A 13,732-nucleotide genomic window follows, 5' to 3' on the forward strand; every position below is an offset into this window, starting at 1 on the left:
CCCTCTCAGCACAGCTGCGGCCCGTCCGCCCTTCCCCACCCCCCAGGGCTCCGCGCACTGGACAAGAGCTGGCCCTGCGAGCCGGGACCTCACCCGCACTCTCCCCTGGGCCCCAGCACCAGCCAGGACATGACTCTCTGCCAAGGAGAGGCAACTTTGGGGGGGAACCGAATGAACCCTGTTGTCCTCCTCCGCCTCCCTGCGAATAAATAAAATCCTAAGTGTCTAGGTGTGCGGTCCATTCTCCAGCTCCCTGGCTCCCCTCCCTACCTCCCCCAGGCGGCTCGAGCGGGGGAACACAGCGCCTGGGGGCCTGGTGCCGGCTGCTAGTGCGCAGGCATGGACAGGAGGCTTCGGCTTTCCCAGCCCCCTTCTAGGGAGCAAGCGGGGGACCCAGGAGTGGAAAGAGAGTAGGGGCTTTGTAGTGCTGGGAGCTGAGGAAGAATGAAATGTGCAGTTGAGTGTGTTGCTCGCATCCCGGGGAGCAGTGCAGTGCTGATTGTGTGTTGCTGAGATAGCCTTTTGTTCGGAACATAAGGTTTAAGAAACACACACGTTTCCTGGGCTCTCTTGTTAGATGTAAATGTGCTGCATCCAGATGCTTACTGTGTAGTGCAAGCTCAGTTGGCTTCCTAATCACCCCGCCCCACCCCCAAACAGCCAGGATCATTTGAATGGGAACCTCATTCAGACTTCTAGGCTTCCAGTGTTGCCTTCAACCGATTTCATTCTAGACTAGCCAACCATCCAACTGAGATAATAAAGCAAACAATAACATTTGATCATGATGTCTATGAGATAATGTGCCCCGCAAAGTTCTTTAGGAATTGTAATGAGAAAGAGAGTGAGTGGGGTAATAATTACTCTTTTCATTAAATATGACTTTAGTAGACAAATGGTCAGTTTATACTTTGGCCCAGTGGACATCCAGTCCTCTGTATTTTAACGAAGCTAAGAATGAAAGCGGCAAATTATATATTCAACCAGAGGCTCATCAAGCTGAAAATCTTACCTTTGAAGGCTGGGATAGAAAATATACTTGTTTAGAACTGACTCTCCTCATATTTCCCCTGCTTTTCTGCTATAGATTTAATAGACTAAATTGTGTCTCTCCGTGACGAAATGACGTGTTTTAAAAATCCAGATATGTACTTGGAAATTTCCTTCTCCTTTTGTGATTTTCTTACCTTTTTTAGCCACTGAATGGATGCATTTAGCTATCGAGATGAGAAAGAAAAATCATTTTAGTTAACTCTAGACAGATGACAGAATTTAAAAGACAAAAGAAAAGTGATTCGAGATCTTACCAAATATTTCTAGGGAATGAGATTTCTCTTTGGAATGGATTTGACCTTTCTGTGCATTTTTTTTTAAACCAGGCTTCAAAATAAAACAGAAGAACTTTATTCTGATGTAACAGAGAACACTGAAGCCCCTTTAGTTATATTTTACAAGATAGCTTTGAAAATGATATTAGGAATAGCTATGCATTGGGTTTCACCACAAAGAAATAAGTGTAGAAAAATGTCTATGGGTCACTGTTGGACTGAGTACAGATGAATTAAAAAGAAACAACAACCGTGAAGAGCTTATAATTTCAATTATTGCCCATTTGGAGAATGACGACAAGAGGTCCTCTGGACACAGCAGATGCTCTGTGCAATCCAAGCAAAACTGTGCTGTCCTTGTTCGTTAAAAAAATGTTCAAAGCACATCAACCTTTAACATTACATTCTAGTATTGAATTTACAGTTCTTCATGTAAACCAAAATAATGAATAAAATATATATAATGGAATATCCACTGAATAGAAAACAATGTATTTTGATGATTGACTTAAAGCAATTCATTTTCAATATCTAAAACAAAATAAGTCCTACTTTTAAAAGGGGCCAGGAAGAAGTGTGGTTAGCAGGAGTTTATTAGTAAAGTAGTACTTTGTTCAATTCTCATACGTTCATTTGAAGTACAGATTATAAAATCTATCATTCAACATACAAATGAATATAGTTAACTTTGTAATCAAAGAAAGGGAGACTATTTAAAAGAGTACCATATGGCCCTGGAGGAATGTGACTCAGTGATTGAGCATTGACCAATGAACCAGGAGGTCACTGTTCCATTCCCAGTCAGGGCACATGCCCAGGTTTCAGACTCCATCCCCAGTAGGGGGCGTGCAAGAGGCAGCCAATCAATGATTCTCCCTTGTCATTGGTGTTTCTATATCTCTTTCCCTGTCCCTTCCTCTCTCAAATCAATACAAATAAATATATTTTTTAAAAGAGTACTGCATGTATTTATGCAGAGTTTAAAATTGTCCAAAATTGCATGTACTCCTGGGAAATAAGCCTTACATAATAGAATATACTTTATGAGCTTTGTATGACTAATAAGATTCAAAGAGGAGTTTGTCATCCCACTATTTCTAGCTTTTATTTTTTAGGTATATATAAACTTTGTTTTTATCCATTTACTTTTTCCCAAAAGAAAATGAAACTTAATTTTGTTTTTTGAAAAGCTTCATTTTCTATTGAAAAATTAGCACATTTTTAATTTTTTGTCTTAATAAAACTATCTATAATAATAAAAGCATAATATGCTAATTAGACCAGATGACCTAATGGGACAAAGATGAGCTGCGAGGGAAGCCTGTGTCCCAGGTGCCAGAGGGAAGCCAATGCCGGCAGCCGGGGGAAGGAAGGTCTATTCTTGCACGAATTTCGTGCATCGGGCTTCTAGTCTTTAGTAAAGTAGTATGATTACATACCATTTTAACAGTCACCATATCTTATCTACACTTAATTTTTAAACTTTTACTTAAAAACGTTTTTGGTTGTAACTAATAATCTATCCCTCAGTATATTTTATGAAACTTGTGGTGATAAGAGAATAAGAAATTTAGTCTTTAAAGGAAGTTGATTGATTAGTCAAGGAAAGAGTTAATTCAGTGGAAAAATGGACTAATTTTGTTCCTACTGCATTAATCACATGCTTACTTCTGTTTGAATATTTTTAGTGTAGAGAGAACAAATATAATGAATTTCTAATGTACATTATTTCTGACTTTTTTTTAAAGAAAATCAAAAGAAAAATAAGCATAACTATTCTTATTTTCCTTCAGGAGGAGTTTGTGTGTGTGTGTGTGTGTGTGTGTGTGTGTGTGTCTCAAGCTAATTCAGAGAGGAAGAATTCTACTTTTTCCTGTTCTTATTCTACACATAGAAGCAACAACAATCAAAGTGAAGGGTAAGGAACTGAGCAAGGTGATACTGAATGTGATTTTGCAGATGACCATATGCTTGTCTGCATTGAACTAAGGATAATGTGACCCAGGTTAGACAAGGAGATGTGCTTTGCCTATGTCAAGGGAGAAGAAAAGGAAAGCAAGCAAAACATTCAGGTAGACAGAGCATAGAACAGAGATGAGGGTGACAAGATGCTTTAAGAAAAAAAAACACGTTGTAGGGAGCGTTAATGCTTGGTTTTTAATGAAATGCTAAACACAAGATAGTTTGCTTTTTAAATACCGCCTTATAGTTTCAAACTCAAATATTAACTATTTTGATAAGGATTAAACTGTTAATATCTTCTTCCAAACAACACTGTTTCAAAAAAGTCTTCTAGGATTTAGTAGCTATTTATTAGACCTAGATATTTTTGTCATATTGCTCACAAAATCTAAAGTGGGTCTTATATAGTGCAAATTACTGATGCAATATATTTTTTAAAATGTTTGCATACAATTGCAATTTAGGACTTTTCATTTGCACTTCAATTCAACTAAGATGACTAAGAATTCCTTATGTCTTCCCCTCCCCCCATCCATACAAACAAACAAAAAAACAGCTGACATCTTGACCTCATTTTAGTAAAATGACTCAATTTGTTAGAATTACACTTGAATACAGATACTGTCAAATGGTATTAGGGTGGTCCATATATCTCCTTCAAGATCTAACCCTACAGTGGAGAGGCAAGTGCAAAAGCCTGTGCTAGGTTCACTGGAGATATTTTTTGGTAGCGCAGAAGTGTTTTCTTCTGATAACGTGAGAACTATGTTTTTTTCATTCATTCTTTAAATGGTGGTAGCGTTCATATATTTGCTGCAACCTCTGCCTGATTTTGCATGATTCTCAATTTCATACTGAACTTACTATAGTTAAAAGTATTGCCCCCCCCCCCAAAAAAAAATTGCAGAGGATTTAAGAAAATAAACATTAACCACTTTGGAATGAGACGAGATAAATATAGTTCAAAGTGAATGTTATAAGTGACTCATAAAGAGGTTCTGGCCAGAAGAAGATATGGATTCTTTTATGAAGAAGAGCAGATTTCCCAGCCTTGGTAGTCTTCATCTTTATGCTTCAGTACAACAAACCACTTGAAGTTTGCATACTCCATGCTGTTTGTCCCCTGACTGCCCTGCTTTTCATTGTGCCCTCTGGTTTCCCCTCTGGTTTCCCCTCTGCTTCTGTGGCCTAACTCCCATAGGTACTTGCCTCTTCCAAGGAGACTTCCAGGCTTTCTAGGGCCGCTTCAGTATCTTTCTCCTGCGCCTTCACATCATTTTAAAAGTACCTTTTAAACTCCGTCTCTCTCTTTCTCTCTGCACCTTCACATCATTTAAAAAGTACCTTTTAAACTCCATCCCTCTCTTTCTCTCTGCACCTTCACATCATTTAAAAAGTACCTTTTAAACTCCATCCCTCTCTTTCTCTCTGCACCTTCACATCATTTAAAAAGTACCTTTTAAACTCCATCCCTCTCTTTCTCTCTGCACCTTCACATCATTTGAAAAGTACCTTTACAAGTGGGTGACGCCTATTAGATTGTAAGCTTCCAGAGGGCAGTCAGTTATTGCAACTTCCATGTTTACTGAGGAAATTAATGAGTCGATGTGTAGATGAAATAGGCTTGGGCGAAGGCAGCAATAAAGGGAACTATGAGAGCCTTTGCAAGAAACAGCATATAATGTGGTCCGGTTGAGCTTTGGCTTTCCACAGGCACAGGAGGGGAAATAAGGATGGAAATGAGAATCGGGTGTGCGTTGGACAGGAACTTTCCCAAGGCCTTAGCTGAAAGGTCTGCGTTTCAGTAGGTTGGTAACAGGATGCTCTGGAAGGTTTTTAAGCAGGAGATTTATGTGTTCTGAGCCCTGCTATAAGAAGAGACGCTAATAGAACTGGAAGCAGGGCCTAGCTGGGAAGGATCTATCATTGCAAGGGCCTATCATTTTCTGTTCCTTCAAACTGTCAATCCTTCTTGTAGGATTGGGTGATATGCTTCCTTGAGTTTTTATAGGTGGTCTATTCATATTGATTGTTCAACACTGCATGTTCATTTCATAATATTACAAAATGTCAGTGTGTTTAAAGGCATTCATTTCATGTCAAAGATATAAAGGGGGACAATACCTTAAAATTGAATGTGTATTTCCCCTCAAGCTGAGCACAGTCTTTCTTTTCATTCCTTTGCCTCCCTCTCCCTACCACCACCACCACCACCACCACCACTTTACAATTAGTTCCACTCAGACCGCGCTTTTGGCTTAGCAGGTATTTCATTTCCAAGAGAAGAGACACCTGCAGATCAGAAAAGTTCCTCCCTGGCGTATGTGTGAGCACACAAAATAAGCAGAGTGACTTCAGTTTTTAGTTTTTATATACTGAATAAAAATACAGACAGACATTTCCTTCGTTTCAAGTACATTAAAGTTTCCTAAACAGGATTTTTAATTCATTTAAAACAGCATTAGGTGAGGTAGGCTGTTGGTGCTTTGAATTAATGTGCAAGCTGTTAATCTCCATAGACCTGGATTTAAAATTAGACAAAGCAATAATTAGTTTGGCACCATCATTTCACTACCCAGAGGGTAATAATGTAGGTCATAAAATACTACAGCCTGGCACAAGTTTTTCTTTTTTCTTTCTATCTTTCTTTCTTTTCTTTTCTTTTCTTTTCTTTTTTTAACAAAACAAGGATCTACTATTAGGTGGTGTGAAAATTTTTTTAGAAAGATTGCCGCTGGGAAGTACAACAGCTAAGCTTTTGCTGTGCACCCCACTATTCCTGAAGAGGCCTAAATTCAGACATTCCTATCAGGTTTTCCTGGTTTGAGGCGAGGCTTCCCTGTTTAAGTGATACAAAGAAATCTGCATAGCTGCTCCTTTCAGAAGCTGAGTGGTGGTTTTCCCCCCTAATATTTTCCACATAGCATTTATGTATTTAGTCACAAAATTAAGCTTGTCATTTGCACTATGCTTTTATTTTACTGTACTTACTTGTCTCAGGGGCTTGCCCTTTGGTTAAATTATAAAAATGGTACAGTGTGAAGAGATTTTAAAAATATAGAAGTGTTGATTTCAAGGAAATGCTTACCATACCTACCTTGATTTGTTTTCATGGCAAATGACTACTGGCAATATCAATAATTCAAGAATAGAAACAATGGACATACAGAGGAATTGCATTTGGATACTTCTTCCTGTCAATCATCTTTGCCAGATTCCTATTTGAACATTCTGAAAATGAGGAAGCATCAAATCTAGCCTTAAGTATGAGTAATAGTGTTCTATTTCCTTACACTCCTCACCCCCAACTGAGCTTTTAAAGTTCAGGTATCTTGGGTATCTCTATGTACTTTAATATTTCAAACTATGGAAATAATGTTTAATATTGTATTGGAAATATATTTCATGCAATGTACATGCACAGACTTTCTATTTTACATATAGCAATATGTAAGCACCTGAGTATTTATAGAGAGCATTCAATGTATTAGATGAGTACATTCACAAATCATTTAAGTTGAGCTTTTCAAGTGATGTGAGCTACTGATACAAACTTGCTAATGATAATTATAGAACTGATGCTGATTTAGTCATTTCAAAAAAGCCACGGAGGCATAATTAGTGTCTGAATGGCCTCAATATTGCATTATTAGGAGGCTAGGGTGAAACTTGAAATGAGAACATCAAGGCTGATAACAGAAAAGAAAACATGGAATACATACATAATTCATTCTGAGATATTATAAAGGTTTCTAACCAGAAACAATAATTTGCAGAAAGCATCTTGTACTGGAGCCAACTGCAATCATTTGGTCAACCTGTTAAAGATCAAATAGTATGTTCTTAGCTATTCTCAGTGGTGTCTTTGTAATAAAGTAGCAGCAAACAGACACTGTTTGCTTCTGGTCACTTTTAAAGAATGTTCAGTTTATCAGTAGGGACTTTAATCTCAACCTTAATAGAGTACAAAAGCAGCTTTGTTCCTGTGCTTCTCTCCTTAAGGCCACAAGCCATGTGCATTTTTGAAATTCAGAAGGAGAATTTTATTCTTCTCCTGAGAATGCTAAATACTGTGGGGGGTTTTCCCCAAAGAGTCATTTTCATTCACCTTTCTTCCCTGGATGCTTTTCTTCTTGCTTTCCTTCTTGCTGACAACACAAATGCTCCACCACACTTCACAGTCATCACCAGAGTGAAGACATGCAGAATATCTATGAAGTATTCCCCGCCTTGGACCCCTGCCAGGTCGGCCATTATCAAGTGACCCGTGTGCTGGTTGACTAGAGCATTATAACTCAAAAGTCCCCCTTTTTGGTACTCTCTCCTATTAAGGGGCAACAGATATGAAGAATGACTCCTAAACCATGTAAAACAGAAAAAAAGACTGTAATCTTGGAATCATTCTTTCTCCTTAGCATAGATATACAGGAGGTCAGACAAAGGCACCTTTAAATATAATCTGTCTGCTGTCTAAAATGCTTGCTTCCAATGTCATTGTCTTTATGATCATTAGAGTTTCCAAGAATGACAAGTTTGGGAGTATTCCATAGGAGAAATAAGGACTGTAGTTTAATATTTATCATAAATAAATGTAAATAATGCCCATTATTCTCCAATGAGGTGTCACATTCACAGAGAGTGAAGGAAACCTCCAGTAACCAGGACAGTATTATGGAAGAGTGAAAAGAATGAGTCGTCAGGAGCAGGTAGGGGTATTCCTCAGGTCAAAATGGTTTAGGACCAGACTCTATTCTGGTCTCCCAAGTATAACAACCAATGAACTTAATAAAAGGAATGAACTTAATTTATTCACTGCAGACTCTCCATCATCCCACAAGAACTAGTAAACACTGGATGTTAACTATGTCCATCGTGAATTCATAGTCATTTATTTGTTATCCCATAGCATAATGAGACAGGTGGGAATATCAGAAATATATAACATTATATAATATAATATTACAATATTATAATATTATCTATAATAATAAAAGGGTAATATGCTAATTAGAACAGACATCTCTTTTTTTTAATATATTTTATTGAATTTTTACAGAGAGGAAGGGAGAGGGATAGAGTTAGAAACATCGATGAGAGAGAACACCGACCAGCTGCCTCCTGTACATCTTCTACTGGGGATGTGCCTGCAACCAAGGTACATGCCCTTGACTGGAATCTAACCTGGGACCCTTCAGTCCGCAGGCCGACGCTCTATCCACTGAGCCAAACCGGTCAGGGCTAGAACAGACATCTTACAGACGTCCATCCGGACATCCTTCAAGACAAAGCCAAGCCATGGTGGTGGGGGCCAAGGCAGAGGTGGTTAGGGGTGACCAGGCCATCAGGGGAGGGCAGTTAGGGGCGATGAGAGGCAGGAAGGCAGGTGAGTGGTTAGGATTCAGTGGTCCCAGATTGCGAGAGGGATGTCCAACTGTCGGTTTAGACCCCATCCCAACTGGGATAGGGCCTAAACCGGCAGTCGGACATCCCCCGAGGGGTCCCGGATTAGAGGAGGTGCAGGCTGGGCTAAGGGACCCACTCCCATGCACAAATTTTGTTCACTGGACCTCTAGTGTATATATATATATATATATAATAGATAGATAGATAGATAGATAGATAGATAGATAGATATCTAGATATATTCTAGTCACTAACTCAAGAAGTTACAAAATCTCTCCATTCCCATAATGATGGAGTATCCAAATTCATTACTTGCATTAAACATGCTTTTGGCTGTAAATAAGAGGAGAAACAACTAACAGTAGCTTAAAGTACTAAGAAGTTTATTATTTCTCAATAAAAAATGTATAAATAGTAGGATGGATCTTGGATTTCTGCTGTTCTCTCTGGAACATTGTAGTCTATTTCCTCTAAACTGTGAGTTCAACAGCTTCAGACATCACCAGAGACAAGAGTATGTCCAGTGGAAGAAGAAAGTATTGTTCTACATGTCTCATTTCTCAGGAAAATCCTTTCCCAGAGGCCATCAGGGGATTTACTCTTAATATTATTGGGTCACATTTCTGTGATTAAACCATGACTAGCCAGGGAGTGAGACCATTAGGAATGGCTTCAATCAATTATAATCATAAATCACTTCCTGGGCTGAGAAATGGGTCACCTATTGACAAATACACAAATAAATGTGAAGTTCTCTCGTCAAGAAAGAAAGAGCAGAGGTGGTGGTGGTGGCAGAGCTCGTAGAACTGGCTGTGAAGGGCCATCACTTTGTACAATACCACGAATCCCATTTTACCACAGTTGCTGTGAATGCTGATCCTAATAATTGTTGCACTGAACACCAATATGTTTGAACAAAAAATAGAGTCTATTTTCCTTGTCATACTTTCTAGCCTAGCTGTATGGATCTGAGTTAGTATTTATTATCTAATTTAGATCTTTATTTTAAGAACCTACTTTTCCTACATTTCAAAGGCTCAAAGCACAGACATAAGGCCATCATTTCAGAAGTGATCCAGAGCCTGGGATATGGAAACTATTATTCTGAACATAAATTAAAACATATAAATGTTTTTCAACTTAAGCAAATAATAGAGATGCTGATTGGCTACATATAAGAGAAAAATGAATGAAAGCATTCAAATATCAACTTTCTTAAAGAATTTAAAGTTATAAAACATTTGTTCAGGCACATGATAGACACTCAATAAACACTTGCTGAATGAATGAATGAATGAATGAATGAATGAAGTGTATCTAGAGAAGAAAGAGCAAAAGAGGTAAAAATAAGGTACTCTCTGATAGTCCAATCAACCATTCTTAGCATTTGGAAATTAGATGTAATTTACAAATGCAATAGAAAATGTTTTGAATAAGACACTGTTGTGGCAGAAAAGAAGTGAAACATTGGACCATTCACAAGTACAGGTATTGAATCCAGGGATTCTGTAGGAAGACTTAACTTTTAATTGTGATGACTCCAAGTATAGATGGTGACATCAAATTTATAAAATGCCCTTATATTGTATTGACATACAGTGAGAAAAATAATGGCAACTTTTGCTTTAAATGATTTTCCATAAGATCATTGTCAATGTTTACCTTTCAGAGGGGGATGTACAGGAGGAGGGGATGGAGCAGTATAAACATTGAAAAATTTTAAATGTGTAGAAACATGACTTCATCTTTAAGAAATATCTATCTATAAATACTGTTTTTAAAATAAAAACCATTCTTTTAGTTCCTATCATCATACATTTTAAAGCTAAACAATCTTGATCTTTATCTATTTCCGTAATTAAACATGATTAGATCTATTTTATGGTAATAAATATTCTACAAGATTGGTGTGGGCTTATGTCCCAGTGAATGCAATATTGGAGAACAATTCCATATAGACAGAAACTCTATACGGAACCCATGGAAATTTGGCTCTGATTTCTGGGCAGTCAAAATAGTCACCTTGCTAGGTCAAGTTGATCTCAGGATTTTAGGTATCATTGAGTCTCTTTTAGCGATGTACTCAGTTAATACAGGAATCTTCCTCTGCCTTTATTTTTTAAAGATTTTTAAAAATTGTTTTTTAAAGAGAGAGATCTGGTGCAGGGCAGAACTAGGACTTCAACCCGGTTCTATCTCATTCCAAAGTCCTTGCACTTTTTATTACACCTTGCTCTTGTCCTTCTCTGTTCCAGTGGTGGTTTTCACCCCTGTGCCTTTCTGAACTTCACTCTAGTAGGTACATACTCAGAAGCAGTGTCATGACTGCTAGGAAATTGCTCAACACTTTTCAGGCTTGTTCAGGCAAAATTTCTCAACCTAATTAGATTTGAAGTTGCTCACTCGTGCTGTAAAGCTGAGAGGAAACTGCAGCCGAGTTCTTCTTGTTTATTATTCAGTTAAACTGGTAGATCCTGGCTACATTGTTGTTTTTTGAAATGAAATGTCAATCCCTTATTAATTTGACGGGGGTGAGGAGACAATATGTCAGACCAAATGTGTTTTTATTTTTATGCTCAATTTCTTTTGTTTGTTTGAGAAATGTTCATGATTCAAAATATGTAAGATTCAAAATATGTAAGTTTTTCAACAATTAAGTTTTCATTTTTTACTTTGGCTAAGCTAAAAATGATACCTATTGAGGGTGAACTTCAACTCTTTTCATAGATAGCTTTTCTGTTCCCTCTTCTACTTTTCTTCTTCTTTTTTTTCCTTCCTATAATTGACATTTTCTCTTAAATCACAGTCATTCTTTTGAGAAAATAAAGATATGCAATGTGGGATTTATTCAGGTCTGAGGTTAACATTGAAACAGAATTATAATGTATGTATAATGTATTTTAATATACATACAAATTCAAAGCCTGTTCCTAAGATCTTTGGTAACTTTAATATGCTTTAGAAAAATGGGCACCTTTTCTCCACCAAACAAATTTTGAACTATAGAACTAAATCTCTATCTGTAGGTAATATAAGACTGGAAGGAATAGTTAAATTTATTTAAGGCAACATTTCTCTAGTGTGGTTTGAAACCCCTGATGCTAAATTCACCTAGGGGAGGTTATTGAACCCTATTGCAGACCAAGTGAATCAGCATCTTTCCAGAAGGATCATGGTATCTACTTTCAACATGCCCCTGTGATGATTCCTTAGCGTATTTAAATTTGAGGACCTCTCGCCTGTGGCATCCATCTAGACCACCGCACACTCAAGTGAGATTCACATTTATAAAATTCCAAGGAGCTTGAATCCATTCAGACTCAGTCTTCTCCTTCTTCCTTCCTTCCTTTCTTCCTCCTTCAACTTCTTTCCTCCTTACTTACTGCCCAGGCCCCAACCAGGGTCGAGTATGAAACCCAGGTATGTTCCCATGACCTGGAATTGAACACCAGACCCTTTGGTGCATGGGCTGACACTCTATCCACTTAGCGCACCATCCAGGGCAGCAGACACTTATCTATGAGCTGAGTTGAAGGTGGCAGGATTTTGTTCTCTACGATTGTACCTTAATTCTTCTTTGTAACCTATAAACAAAAGTGAGTCAAGATTTTGAACTAGTATCAGCAGTCTTCACTGTGTGTTCTACTCTATGTCAACTAATGTGATCTCATCTAATGGGATAGATGCAGAGGTACGATCAGGTGCTTCTGACTTAGGAGGATCTGCTCATGGTAGAAAAAGAAAAGCTGCCTGCTTCATTTTGCAGGTTATCACTCCAAGCCTTGATAAGCTTGGCATCTGTGTCCTCCTGAAATTGTCTTATTACCTTGTGAATGGGATCCATGCCATGCTAGCAGATGGTCATAAAGAATGCCAGAAACCTGGGCTGTGTATCATTTTTGATTATTAGTGTCCAGAAATCTATGGCATTTGAAATGCAGCGTTTGAGCTTGAAACACACTTGGAGAGAACATTAGCACAACTCAGGCTTGTCAGATAATAAATAGACAGTATTCTAACGTAATGAAGGTGGGGATCGTATGATAAAGGCAGGTAAAGATCCTGTACCTCTCTCTCTTGCTCTTCTTATCACAATCAGGCTGTTGTATTTAAATACTGGGAATTTATTATAAGAAACACGTAGGGTCATGTCTCAGGTGGCAAAACATAGGAGAAATATCATGGGCTTTGTTGACCATGAAACAATTACTTCGCCTCTCTGAACCTATATTGTATTAATTATAAGATGTGAATTGAGGTAACAAATTACATAGTTTTATGTATTTGTATAAGTACCTCACAGTTATTGTGAAAATGAAATGGGACACTGCTTAAGAAAGTGCTCTGTGAATTGTGCAGTATATTCAAATGATAGTTGTGAATTGTTTTTTTTTTCTTTGACCTGTTTAGGAGCCCAGCTAACTTTCCTGTTGCTGATTACAATTCTGAAGAAGAGCATGTCACCATTAAATTTGGGCATCGGCGATCTCGCCACTGAGTTGCTGATGAGGAAGTTAACAGTGAGCTCTATGAAGGCAGAATGTATTTTTCCTAGATTGGAAAGGGCTAGCTCCTCATATCTTCTCTGGGCAGAAAAGCAACAGGGCAATTTGTAGACCACGTTTATGTTGCCCAAGGAAAGTGTATTGCTGAGAAAGTTCCTGGTGATCTTAGGCATTAGAGACAGCGGATCTAGACCACTTGGGTCCCAAATGAAAGTCTGAGCATAAATTATTCAGCACAGCTCCCTGTGCAGGTCAGTGCCAGTTGACCATAAATTTGCTCAGCCCTTTGCTTCATATTGGTTTTGGCCTTTTGTGCCCAGAAGATTTCTGACATTGTTCTATTTGACTTGTACTCAAATAAAGTTTTAAAAAGACATACACATGAAGAAAACCAAGATGGCGGCATAGGTTAACACCGGAGTTTGCTGCCTCGAACAACCACTTCAAAAATACAACTAAAAGACGGAACGGACATCATCCAGAACCACAGGAAGGCTGGCTGAGTGGAAGTTCTACAACTAGGAGGAAAGAGAA

Source organism: Myotis brandtii, unplaced genomic scaffold (genome assembly GCF_000412655.1).
Source record: "Myotis brandtii unplaced genomic scaffold, ASM41265v1 scaffold125, whole genome shotgun sequence".
NCBI classification, from domain to species: domain Eukaryota; kingdom Metazoa; phylum Chordata; class Mammalia; order Chiroptera; family Vespertilionidae; genus Myotis; species Myotis brandtii.